We start from the raw sequence: 13952 nt of genomic DNA, 5'->3' as shown, positions 1-13952 counted from the left end.
TTCATATCTTTATGTTTGAAGCCTGAAATGTGGCGAAAGGTTGCAAGATTCAAAGGGGCCGAATACTTTTGCAAGGCACTGTATCACATATTATAGAACTAGATGCAATATTAGACACTGCTGCATTGGCAACATGTTTTAAAGACTACGTGCGTTAGTAAACAGCCGCCATCTTAAAGCAGTAGACCTGTCAGGAAGGCTCTGTTGTAGAGGTCCTTCCTAGCGAACCTAGTTTTTTTTTTTTTTTTTTATCTAAAATGGTCCTAAATCGGCAAAATCTTGACTTAAATCTATCTTTAAATGATGAAACAGTTTTAAAACGTACACATGTTGAAAGTAGACAGAAGGGAACTAATGCAATAGCGGGACCAATTTTAACAACTTTAACGGTTGATTCACAACTTTAAATGACTTCCACACATAGCAAAGGTTACTATCTAGTTATCGCAATACCCTTATGTCTAGTTAAGTGGAGGGCAAAGAATTGGGCTATTGGTCCCAAAAACTCTTTTTTTTTTAAAAACATGAAAATTATCACTAGTTACTTTGCCAAGTAACTAATTACTCTTAAATTCAGGTAACTGATTTACTAACGCAATTACTTTTTGGGAGACGTAATTTGTAAATGTAATTAATTACTTTTTTAAAGTAAAATTAACAACACTGCGTCTAGCACTGCCTACACTCTATGCAAAATGACTGAAAATTCCCCAAAATACAGCAGAATTTCCTCTAGATGTCTTCAACCCAACAAACCAGGGGTGTCTTAAATGATAAACTCATGGTGCATAAATAAAACAAAGCAGTTGAGGAAATAAATAAATTATGAGGTGCGTGAACACTCCTACTCTATTGGGAAAGAATTAATTACTGACAAAAGCAGTAAAAAACGTCATTATTAATAAAGTTTTACAAAAGCCACTGCAAGTCAAATTGGGAATTCAGTCACTTCCACTTCCAACCCGAGAGTAAATGATGCATTCAAAACAATTTGAAATAGTATTTATAAAAAAAAAAAAAAAAAAAAAAAAAAAAAAAAAAAAGACATTTAAAAGACACAAAATGTAGACAACCCAATCCATTCCATTTATTGATGATATCACGGTAGCTTAACATAGTCTTGAAAATACAAACCCCTTCATAAGTACTTGTAGATCATTAGATTTTAACATCTGCGCAAAAAAATGGATGCTACTATGCCTCTTCTGTTTGTTTTGATGCCATTTTTTACGGATGTCCTGATTGCATAATTTTGCATCCAAGTCCAAGTCACCTGATTTTGAGAACGAGCCGAGACCGAAAAAAAGTCTTTTTATTTGAACAAAAATTCCAAACATGTTACAGTACCGTACTGTACTGTTTACAGTACATCATCTTTCGCTTTTTCCAGGAGTGTTGCAGAGTATAAAACTTAGATTTTTTTTGTTTCTTTTGGCAATGCCATTTTATTTCTGAATTATTTTGTTACTTTTTAGCCCTTTAAACTGAAAAAAACATATACTGGACTGTCTCAGGAAATTAGAATACACAATATTCTAATTTTTTGAGACAGTCCTGTGTATATATACAGGACTGTCTCAGGAAATTAGAATACACAATATTCTAATTTTTTGAGACAGTCCATTCTAATTTCCTGACTGTCTCAGGAAATTAGAATATTGTGTATTCTAATTTCCTGAGACAGTCCTGTATATATACACAGGACTGTCTCAAAAAATTAGAATATTGTGTATTCTAATTTCCTGAGACAGTCCAGTATACAGTGGGGAGAACAAGTATTTGATACACTGCCAGTGGGTTTTCCCATTGACTGTGCATCAAATACTTGTTCTCCCCACTGTATAACGGCAAGGGCGTAGGTTTGGTCACAACAATGGTAGAGATGATATAACAGTATAACCTGTATGTACTTTTTGCTGGGGACGGGACATTAATAAGACCAAATAGATTGGGTGAACGGGGGCGAGGGCTACATTTCTCGCGAATATGAACCTAATTAATTGATACGCTAAATGATCAATGCAAAATAAATCTGTATTGACTTATACTAACTTTCACGTGTATTGGTTCTGGTGATACACCGTTCGATTAAAACCTTCGCAAATTGAAATTGCAATATTTGAACATAAATTATATTAACACACAGACAATATATACAAACTTGTTAATAATCTCTTAACTATCCAGGAATGGAAAAAAATATACAATTGTCTTAAGACCACTCAAAATTGTCTATTTAAATAAATAAATTAAATATAACTGAAAAAAACTCAGTCAGAGTATAATAACAATAAAAAATGGAGCCTTCCTTCGGGTAAAACACTACTGCTTTTGTCCACAAGCACAGCCAAACTCAACAAAAAAATGAAAACTTTTTATCACGTTTATGATTAATGTATGATTATCTGAAAACATGTCTGCAAAGGCTGCAAACAACATTTTTAGATAAATAATGTAAAAAACGAATTAAAATATTCTAAATAAATGCAAGTCATTAGCCAATCAAAGTGGAAAAAATGGACTGGCACATTCCGCAAGTGAAAAGGGGTAAATCTAAGTCTGAACATAATGAAAACGATTCACTTAATTATGGTAGGGACAATTCTATCCTTACAACATATGGGAAGACGATCTAAATTACCTACTGTATATAACTGAACTCATTATGCATTGCAAATAAGATTGCTTAAAAGTTGGTGGGGACAATTTGAGCATCCTGAAAAGTTGGTAGTGTTATGTCCCTACCGTCCCTATGTAAACGTACGCCCTTGTTAATACAGGGGTACTTCTACTTACGAAATTAATTGGTTCTGGAAGTAGTTTCGTAACTTGAAAATTATGTGAGTAGAGACACATTTTCCATGTAATGCCTTATTCCATCCCAAGCCTCCCAAAATTCAGACAAATCTTTTATAATGCATACAAATGCATCAAAACATGTACCAAATACATGTTACAATTAGATTGTTGCACAATAAACATAGAATACGAGTTGTGCATAATATAAAAAAAATAAGAAAAGGGTAAAAGTTAATACACTCATGTAAAGCTGTCGGAACATGAGGGGCGAATGAAAAGGACGATGGGACACACACATACACATACAGTAAAGGTCCCTCTTAGCCAATTGAATGCCAGAAATGCTAGACAATAGCCAATGGCAGAGCAGCTATAAGTATGTTACGTTTGTAAATTCTGGGCGCTGCGAATACTGAAATTTCTTTTGTGAAAAGAGGCAATATTTTCTTGTTGAGGCATGTCTTAATCTGAAAATTCTGTATGCAGAGACGTGTGTAAGTAGAGGCAGCACTGTATTTTCAAAATGTAAAAACCTGATCCTTTTCATCAGATTCCGATACTCTGAAAAATGGCCCTATTTTCGAAAACATTGGGGACATCCCGACATTTTTTACATGAGCAGAATGCCTGTTTGTGAATATGAGCTCCACATTGGAATCCTTTGAATAGAAACTTAATCTAGATTCAAATTTAATAAATGTAGTTTTCAGTCTGTTATATAGTATAGTAGCTTCATATTTGTGTCAGTCACAAATAACCTAAGCTTCAATAAGGACTTTTGAAGTATTTTCCTAGCTAAATACGTACAGCTGAACAAGTAGAAGTTTGCTGCAACATTTTCACCTGAATGTCCACTTGAGCGCCATGGCCTTCAAGAAATGTGTGTTTTCCCCATTCACCGTCGTCGACTGTTAAATCATACTGTGTGGCAGACAAGACAAGCAATCGGTTCCTTATTTTTTTGTTGAGGAAGAAACTGAATGTGCAAAGAAAACTATCCACATGTAATCACAGTAAAATGTGATCAGAGGATGCTTAAAAGAATCCTTACCGAACCAAATGCTAACATTCCCATTCTTCTGCGGTTAGGAGGTGAACAAAGACACACATCATGCTCCTGAACCTTGTCATCCTTAGCCGTGGAGGCTGATACAGGTAAAGTGCAGTAATCAATTTGCTCTACTGGCAGAAGTGCTCTTTTAGAATACTAATCAGGTTTGTGCCCTCCCTTCTTCCCTTGTTCTCACTACCCACCCGACGTGCCCCCCCTCCACCTCTCTGCTTCCTCATTCACCTTTCTCATGACTTGCCCCCCACCCCCATGACACCCCATGCCCCAGACCTGACCAAATGCTAAAGCAGGGTGAGCTGTCTTCTGCACAGATAAGTGTTGCCACTAATCAAGCCTACGTGCACCGGGGCATGGGATTAAAAGAGCTTGCACAGCTTGACTCAGGCAGTGAACAGTGTTACATACACATACATACACATGGAATAGGTCAACAGAAAAACCTACAAGGTAACCAGGAGAGTCCTAGAAACACACAAATGCAAATACAACACGCAACAACAAGGTCGACTTAGGAAGCTAATATTAGGCAAGCATTCTTTGGTTATAAAAGAACACAGAGAAAGATTAAATCTAAATTTACTCAGTCAAAATGGGACTCAGTATGTGTATGGTCGCCATTTCCACAACACCAAAAAAGGAGGACAGAAAATGAGGAAAGAAAAATCGCAACATCCAACTCAAGCGTACTTCCCAAATGATAACCAGTGTTGTCAGTAACGAGTAACTGTAATCTGATTACTTTTTTCCAGTAACGAGTAATCTAACGTGTTAATTTCTCCAAACCAGTAATCTGATCAAAGTTAGTTCCTTAGTGTCTGTGCGTAAATATTTTGTTATTGTCTCATAATGTATGTAGAATGAAGAATATTGTAGTCATGTACGAAGAGCATTTTTTAATAGAAAATGCTAGAGAGGTTCCTGCGAGGTATTTGTTTCCATGGTAACCGCCGACAGTTACTTCCTGATTTGGTCTCAAGTCACACGCGGGTGCACATTTGTGTGAAGCCCTATGTTGAGATGTGTGAGATGTCAATGAATGAACATTTTTCCTTCATTCTGGAGGGTTCCAGCGATAGGTTGGACCCCCTACATGCACGGCCGTTTTGTAGCTTTACCGTTGCAACGACGGGTACTCATCGCTCCAAGTTGGCAAACATTATTTACATCATATTGGTGATGCACATTTATGCCATGAAGTGACAAGTTTGTTTAGAATTTTTGGGATGTGTTGTAAGTCCGATTGAGTGTGAGGTGCTTAGTTGCCACCACGTTTTGTGGCCAAAAAAGTAACTGATAAATTACTTTTAAAGTAACTTAGTTATTTCGACAATAAAGTAATCAGTAAACTAGATTACTTTTTTGAGGCGTAATCAGTAATTAAATTACCTTTTCAAGTATTCTGTGACAACACTGATGATAACAATGGTATTATAATTCAGTAATGCTACGATACCTTGTTCATCACAAGAAAATGTATCTATGATATAATAACGTAGCATTATGTATATATGAAAATCCCAGTTCTTCATAGAACTTTTTATGTTAACACCCCAAATATTTTAAAATATTTATAATATAATCCACCACCAACAACTATTGCAGAGTCTAACGTGGTAGGCGGCTACCGGCTACCATGCTAACACAAAAAAAATAAAAATAAATTACAATTGAATTCAAATCACCAGTTTATTCTTTACAATATTGTTGACAACAAAAATGACTTGTGTAGTGGCGCTAAGAAGTTGATGGCATTTTAGATACTCGGTTAAAATAGCACTTTGCTAAGTGTTCTAGTGTGAGCCCTCGCGAATACACTGGAGTTAATTTGCATAAGGAAAAAATATATTAAAAAAAAAAATCCCAGCTCTTAAGAGAACTTTCATGTAAACGACAAAAATATTTTACAGTATTTACAATATTAGCACAAGGAGAAACGTATAATAACGTAGCATTATGTATATATGAAAATCCCAGTTCTTCATAGAACTTTTTATGTTAACACCCCAAATATTTTACAATATTTATAATTAAAGATGTCCCGATCGATCCGATCCCGTCATTTTCAAAGTATCGGAATCTGCAAAAAAATATCGGATATGCCTTTTTTAATATATATATATATATATATATATTTTTTTTTTTTTAAATTAAATCGTTTTCTAATTGTATTTAACGTTCCAGACAGAATGTCTTACACTCATCCAGAGTCTTTAGATTTGGCTTAAAGTAGGGCTATCAAATATATCGCGTTAACGGCAATAATAACATTATAATATTTAATGCAATTTACGCATGCGCTGCACTACCCACTCACGCATCATTGCCTTCAATCTATAATGGCACCGTTTTACGTATACATAGAGCTAAAATGCAACGTAAAATGAGTAAAGAGAACTTTGGCAGCCTTTAAAGCATTTTATTAATTGGCTAAAGCCTTACAATCCCTCTCTCAACAATTAGAAATAATGTGGGAAGCAATGTGGGGAAGAAAGGTAGTAGTTGATCTTTTCCTTAACACCCTTCGTTATTTCCCAACGCAGAGAAGATATATCAATTGGTACCACTACGCACAGTCATGGTTGCGCTTCCCATCATGCATTTGGGCAGAAGTTAAATGGCTACAGTATCATTTACTGAAAGCTCAACACATACACTAGATGGCAATATTTAGTCACAATATACAAAGTCACATTTATCCTTTAAGAATTACAAGTCTTTCCATCCGTGGATCCCTCTCACAGAAAGAATGTCAATAATGTAAATGCCATCTTGACGATTTATTGTCATAATAAACAAATACAGTACTTATGTACTGTATGTTGAATGTATATATTCGTCCGAGTTTTATTCATTTTTTTCTTATTGCATTGCCAAAATGTATATGTTTGGGAAAAATTATCGGTAATGATAATTATTGGGAAATATCGGGATCGGCAGATACTCAAACTAAAACGATCGGATAAACGGAGCAAAAAAACATGATCGGAACAACCCTATTTATAATACAATCCACCAACAACAACTATTGTCGAGTATCACGTGGTAGGCGGTTAACGGCTACCATGCTAACACAAACAATGATAATAGAATTAAAATCAACAGGTTCTTCTTGACAATTGCGTTACCAATAGAAAATGACTTGTGTTTTGGCGCCTACTGCTGCAACAATTAATTGATTATTTTGAGTAATTCGATGAGTGAAAAAGCTTCGAATCAAATTAGAGTAGCGCTATAATGGTTTGTTTTAAAAGTGTCTGCATTAGGTTTTATTGAATCGGGTGGAACATAAGGTAAGTTTTTGTTTGAGCTAATATTTTTTTTATTCATTCGTAATTTAGTTTACAAGTACACTTAGCCGTTTTTGGGTGCAATAAGTTTTTAAACGATTTGTTAAGAACGTTGTTAAAAAAAAAAAGTTAGCATTTTATAGCATTTAAGATAGCGGACTCGTGCTATGCAAATTAGCCAATTATTCTTTAGTTGTACTTAGAGCCTCTTTTATTTATTTTTTTTATACCATTTGAGGATAAACTCAAGAGATTTTAATTCATTTTTAAATGCAAGTGCAATTCTGTTAAATGTTCAAGTTCTATTTAATGCTCTTTTGAAAGTGTCTTAGCAAGCCTTTGTTTTACATCTCCTAAAATTAATTCCGCAATTTATTAAATGTTCCTAATCCGATTACTTGATCATTCCAACTAATTGATAGATTACTCGATTACTTAAATAATCGATAGCTGCAGCCCTAATATAGATAATCAATAAATAGTCCATTCTGTATGTCAAAACACTCTGGAATTTTACTTTGTATTCACATTTAATGCTCTTTTGAACGTTCAACCTTAGCAAGACTTTGTTTTACTCTCCGAAAATTTATTCTACAACGCATGAAACGTTCCTAATCCTAATCCTAATTACTTGAATATTAGAACTAACTAATTGATAGATTAATCGATTACTGAAATTATCAATAACTGCAGCTCTAGTGGCGCTTCCAAGTTGAAAGTGTTTTAGATGCTGGTTTAAAATAGCACTTCGCAAAGTGTTCAAGTGTGAGCACTCGCGAACACACTGGAGTGTGTTGCGTTCAGGTGAAACTCCAAAAGGGAAGACAAATAAGTGTCTTGCTTAAGTCTGTGGCGCAATTGAGGTGTACTACATAAATCTGGATATACGGCCACCCTAAACATGAGCCTCCAATGTCGATCGGACATGTCACATTGAGTACTGCAGTATGGTAGGCATGTGCCGGTATGAGATTTTGACGGTACGATAACCGTGAGCAAAAATACCGCGGTTTTACGGTATCACGGTATTGTAATTATAGCTCCAAAATGTGTTATTTTGAGAGGTATGGGTTAAAAAAAAAAAAAATTCTGGGATTTTTTTATTTTTCAGAAAATATTTGCAAGTTGGAACATGAGTATTATGTTAAAATAAATAAATAAATAAATAAACAAAAAAATATTTTAAATAAAATTTAAATAAATAGAACTTATAGACTACCCACAGCCACAGCTCAGGTTGCTCAAGATTGGAGCAAGAAGTAAATTAATTGCTATAAAAAAGTAAAAAAAACTTCTAAATAAAATTGAAAAATATTGACTGTACTTTTTTTTTTTTTTTTTTGAGGAGGCAAAAGCTTCGCCATTTTCAGCCACTGTGTCAACTCTAGTCTACATGTCATGCCTTTGTGTTAAAAAGACGCAGAATTCATAAGTTAATAAGTTAAAAATGGATAAGTTAAAATGTGAATGTTGTTGTGTAAAGGTTTCATCTAAAAACAATGGGAGTGAGACCTCCCCTTTTCCAGCGAGCGTACATTTGTGCTTAGGGCAAGATCATCTGTCGCAATTAGCAATCTTTGATGTTATCCCTTTTCCTTCATTCAAGCTCGTTTCTCAGTGGCCGTGAGATTTATAACCTCGATGAAGTTGCTCTCCCAGATAAGACTAGGCTAACATTCGCCTTTGTAAGTTTTTAGTTAATTTGTATTTTAAATTTGAAAGGAAAATGTGTGTTTTGTTTTTTGGCGAACTTTTTCATGGATAGTCACACGTGCAAAATACTATTGTACAACGTTTTAAAACTGTATTATTTCAGTTACCATGATTTGAGACCTCCATAAACTCAAGAAAAGTACGCCTTTTGTTTGGAGTGTTTCTTTTTTGGTGTTTAGCAGAATAGCGTCACTGACACACACACATCAAAAACCAGAGAGGGAGGGGTGAGCGCTGCCGCTCCAAGATACTTCTGGCTGCATTTTTGAGACTTGTAAAATAGCGAATACCGTACTACGGTATGACGGAAAATTTTAGTGGCTTTGAAACCGTGACATTTTCATACCACGGGAAACCTTGAAACCGGTAACCGGCACATGCCTACAGTATGGCGCGTGTCAAAAATATGGATAAGGAAAGAAACACCCGGATTTGATGTCCACTTATGTAAACATAGTTGGTAAACTGATAGTATTGAGTTGTACTGAGTAAGTGAGACAACAGCACCGTATGAATCAGAAGGACTATTTCATTATGTATATAACGAGTGCCATTAATCGCTCTGAACAAGAGGACACAACCTCACCTTGGCAGTCTCAGAGCAGGGGGTGGAGACATGGAAATATCTACAACAAAATTGAAATTCACCACACTGATGACTGTCTATGTCAGGGCTTGAGGCTATGTATGGAGGCAAGCCAAAAATTGTGTAGAAGCCGCTTACACATGAAATTGTTTTTTTTTTTCTTTTTTAAGATGAGGATCAGGGGAGAGGGCAAGTTCATTTATGAATAAAAAAAGGGGGGGTGGGATGCCGCAGTGCCGGGGGCTCATGTCCTTGACATACTGACATGGGCAGAGAGAGAGGGAGGGAAGGAGGAGGCTGGGCAGAGCCTGTCATGTTACACTTGTCATTTGTCTGATCACCCACCTAGTCCAGCCACCTGGCAGACCCCCTCCCTTCCTAATATCGCCCCCACCTTTGTGCGACCTCGTCCTCCACTGACCTGATCCCCCTCCTCCCACCTGTGAGCACAAAGTCCGCCCCCTCTCGCTCCGCCCCTCTGCGGTCCTCGCACCCTGTCTTCCCCACCCCTTGTGCTCTGTCGCTCAGCACCCCTCCCCATCCGCCTCTTTCTCCCCCGCGGCTGTGCAGCAAGGTCAGGCAGGTCACAGTGTCCTCATCTGTAATCCGCTGCCATTCGTCAGTAGCCCCAGCCCAGGAGGAGAGAGAGGAGAGCAGGCGCGCCGACGAGGGGAGAATGCCCAATTAGGCAGCTGTCACACACACAAACACACGCACATACGCACACGCACAGCAGAACATTACAGAGGAAGGGAGTGAAGGAAGGAGGCTACAAGAACCTACTGTCCACAGGAGGGGGAGGAGGGTGCTGAATACTTTCAGCTGCAAGTGTCAGTGTATTGCTTTTCAGTGAAGGAGTTCTGGGGTCACCTACAGTTTAGACATGTACAGTATCTGGGCCTGTCAACACGCGGGGCAGCTACATTGTAATAAAATAAAACTTCCTGCTAGTCATCCTAACTTTAGATTTTTAGTAGCGATAACTCAAATTCTTCAGGTATCTGAAGTAAAATGTTATTTTCAGTAATCCATAACTTGAGTTGAAGTATCTTGCAGGATCAAGTGGGCCATATTTTGAAATAAGTTGTGTGAACTTTTTAGCCTTAAGCGCACGCTCGCTGCTTTCAAAAGAGCGCAATGGCAATTGGGCAGTGAGCAAGAGTGTTTACGTCAGGTGGTGGCCTGGTTTTGATCAACTAAATTTAACTAACCATTGCACTCCATTACTCCATACTTATAACTTAGTAGCTTAACATAGTGTGCATGAATAAAATAATTGAGGAGTATGGCTTTTCATTTTTTTCCTGTTAGGATGTGTATGATAACACTGCTTACGTTTGAATATTTCTGCTAGATAATAGTTAAGCCTCAATTACAATTACAGGTAGATCTTAATGTGTTTATTATGTTAGATAGTAAAACTATTTCTTTAGAGACATATTGAAGACCCTAATATTATCAATGCCGTGATGTTCAACACCACTTCACCACACTTTTCACCAACATCATGACATCTAGTGATAACCTGATATAGTGGTGGTCAAAGGTCACAGTGATTGAAGCAACAAAACATGAAAAATATACTCAGCTATATTTGAGTATACTTTTTTTATATCCAGAAAATCTTTTAAAATGGGACTGAAGTGATAAGTGACAATTTGTACTAAAAAGAACAAGGTCACTTTGACTTCCCAAGCCTATTTTGGAGAATGATAGGTCAGAACCACCTCGGGGGAGTTCCCTGTAATTTACCACAGATTGTTTTGAAAATGATAATACGTAACAGTCGTTTGTATAATCAGTTACTTCATATGGTTCTACCCACTTTGCTGTTAGCTAATCAGTTTTGCCATTGACAAATTTCAGTTCTGCATGTCAAACATGTTTTCATTCATTTAATTACATCACTATAAGTATATATATTCTACTTGATACAAACATTGATGGAAGCGGCAACTATATAACTTGGGGGATGTATGGTACGCACACACCCTACATAGTGGTATGTCTAGTCAACAGTATTGTAACAGCCTCCTTCCTGACACATTTGTGGCAATTTCTCAAATTCTCTTCTTTTAGTGACCAAACCCCAGAATTTCAGTTCTAAACATACATAACGTGTAGTTTGGCTATAATATGTTATGTATAATATGTTGTTTTCGCCAGCCCTTTTAATTTTTGTCTTAGTCTTTTGGACGATGATACTTATTAGTCTTTGTCATAATTTAGTCATTCCAAAATGCGTTTGTCTTAGTCTAGTTTTTTTGACGTTTATTTAAACTGGTTTCGTCTGTACAAGTCAAAAGTTTTCGTCCAAAAATACCGTTTTTTCATACCATAACGCACACCTAAAAGCCTTCAATTTTCTCCAAAGCCGATAGTGCGCCTCATAATCCGATGCGCCTTATATGTGGACCAATATTTAGTTAATCATGGCATGATATTCCCTTTAACGCAGCTTCATCGAGTGGAAACATGATGTGACCCCTACAACTACTGCGCCTATATATAAGAACATTTTAAAAATATGCCATTCATTGAAGGTGGGCCTTATATTTCGATGTGCCTTACAGTGCGGAAAATACGGTATATAAATAAAGGCTTCCAACAATTTCAATTGAACATTGACAGACGAGCACATATTGTAGCATCTACAAGGACAACGCAAACCTCCTGATAATACACTCAGCAGGAAAACAGTACATTATTTTCAATTAAAAAGTTGTCAGACAGTGTAAGAGGATGCTCGCCGTAAGCATTAGCCTTGCGCTAATGCTATGAGTTACATTTAGTGTGTGATGATCATTCAGTACAGACCTTTAAAAGCTAAAGCAATATTGCATTCTCTCATAAGCTTGGCGACTGGAGAGGACACTGGTGAGTTGGTTGTGGGGGGCGCAGCACATCACATAAGTGACACAACAGGACAATGCTACGATGCAGGCGAATTACACATAAACATGTGACAGAAACTATGGCACATTTTTGTCTCGTTCTAAAACTGGCATTCGTCTCGTTATGTTGTAGGCTCCCAAGACACGTTTTATCTTCGTTTCGTCATGAAAAAAATGTTTGTAACACTGCTGAGAGAGTATCTTTTCAGTACACCGTTTTCTGCTCTTTCTTCAACCATGGCTTTTTTCTGTTTTGCCAAACAATTGTATTTATCACATTTTGATAACGTACATATCTGAGACATGGTCACATTCCCCAAAAACCATTATGGGCTTAAAAAAAAAAAAAAAGAAGTGATCCAGAACTGTGAACATTGTCGTAATCTTAAAACTGTTCATTAATATTACTATGTCTGACTATTCTGGAAAGACATTTAATATGCATACAATTGTTTTTTTGGCTTTAATATGTCTTCTAGGGCTGCAATTACCGATTATTTTTTATAACCGATTAATCGGACGATTAATTCATTAATTGATTCTCGGACAAATGTCCCTTTTTTCAATGACCTTCACAATTGAACTTGAAGTTGTTTTAGGCATGTTGTCAGAATCAATGAAGACAAAATGGACGACTGTTTCCTTAAAAAATAATATTTTTTTACAGCTTCCTGACCTAAAACAGTACAGTTGTAGACTACAGTTAAGTACATAACACTTGTTCTTAGGTTCTGAGAATAACTGTAAAACATAAAAATGATTTCTCAGTAAACAAATTAGACAAACGTCCTGTTCATTCAAATTTTAAAAAGTGCTGCTGATTGAATTTTCTTTTCTTGTGGGCAAAGTGCTGATATAAATTGTGTCAATGACTCATTTAAAACAAACTAAACAAAACTGAATAAGGAGGAAGCAGACTGTAAAGAATCTGTTTTCTTTATCAAGCAGTTGTTCATACATACAATCTAAATCCAATTTCAAAGCACACTCTCTTGTATGACAATTTACAGTTTAAATGGCAGTTTGTGTTAAAACGTAGGAGACTAAGCTGTTATATGAACAGATTTATGTGTGTGGCAGTTTCTTCATAAAAGGAAGTAAGACTACTCTCTAACAATAACTCAAGTGCTACTATGCTACTCTAAAACACAATACAAACGAACACTTAAGACACTGATTAGCATAATCGTTAACTAGTTTAGGGCTCCGTGCTAAGAAGCAACATCTCATCAACAAAGAATGCAAACAATACAATTGGCTTCATTTACTCATCTCTGACGGAGGCACACTGGATCTAACAACACAAAAGACAAACTAACTCGCGACACTTCATACTATTATTTATTCAGCGACCAAACCTATATGTAGCATTGAACTCACGCTCTCTCTCTCTTGCTATAATCCCTGGTGTGCGTGTGCAACCTCACATTACACACAAACAAACACCCAAACGGGACTGCTCATAGCTGTTGGCAAATCAAATTAATTGGCAACTAATTTATGAATTGACTTTAATAATTTAATCAATTAGTTGTTGCAGCCTTAATGCCTACTTAAACTCCAGTTAAATGAACTTTCACTTGCACTGTATCACATCGAGT

General features: G+C 36.4%; 1 protein-coding gene across 2 annotated transcripts in view; it reads right to left on the bottom strand.

The window, feature by feature from the left end:
- The window catches only part of nrip1b (nuclear receptor interacting protein 1b), a 93925-nt gene that overhangs the window by 28318 nt on the left and 51655 nt on the right, over positions 1–13952 (bottom strand). The window contains exons 1-2 of one of the 2 annotated variants that reach the window (XM_057820112.1): positions 3851–4030; positions 3643–3720 (exon numbers count right to left, since the gene is read on the bottom strand). The exons of the other annotated variant lie outside the window; for it this stretch is intronic. The gene's annotated coding sequence lies outside the window, so the exon portion shown is untranslated. Of the gene's footprint in view, positions 1–3642; positions 3721–3850; positions 4031–13952 lie in introns of those variants that run through there. 2 annotated transcript variants of the gene reach the window in all.

Source organism: Corythoichthys intestinalis, chromosome 18 (assembly GCF_030265065.1).
Source record: "Corythoichthys intestinalis isolate RoL2023-P3 chromosome 18, ASM3026506v1, whole genome shotgun sequence".
Taxonomy (NCBI): Eukaryota; Metazoa; Chordata; class Actinopteri; order Syngnathiformes; family Syngnathidae; genus Corythoichthys; species Corythoichthys intestinalis.
The sequence above is the reverse complement of the archived record's forward strand: the minus strand, read 5'-3'. Positions and strand labels throughout refer to the sequence as shown.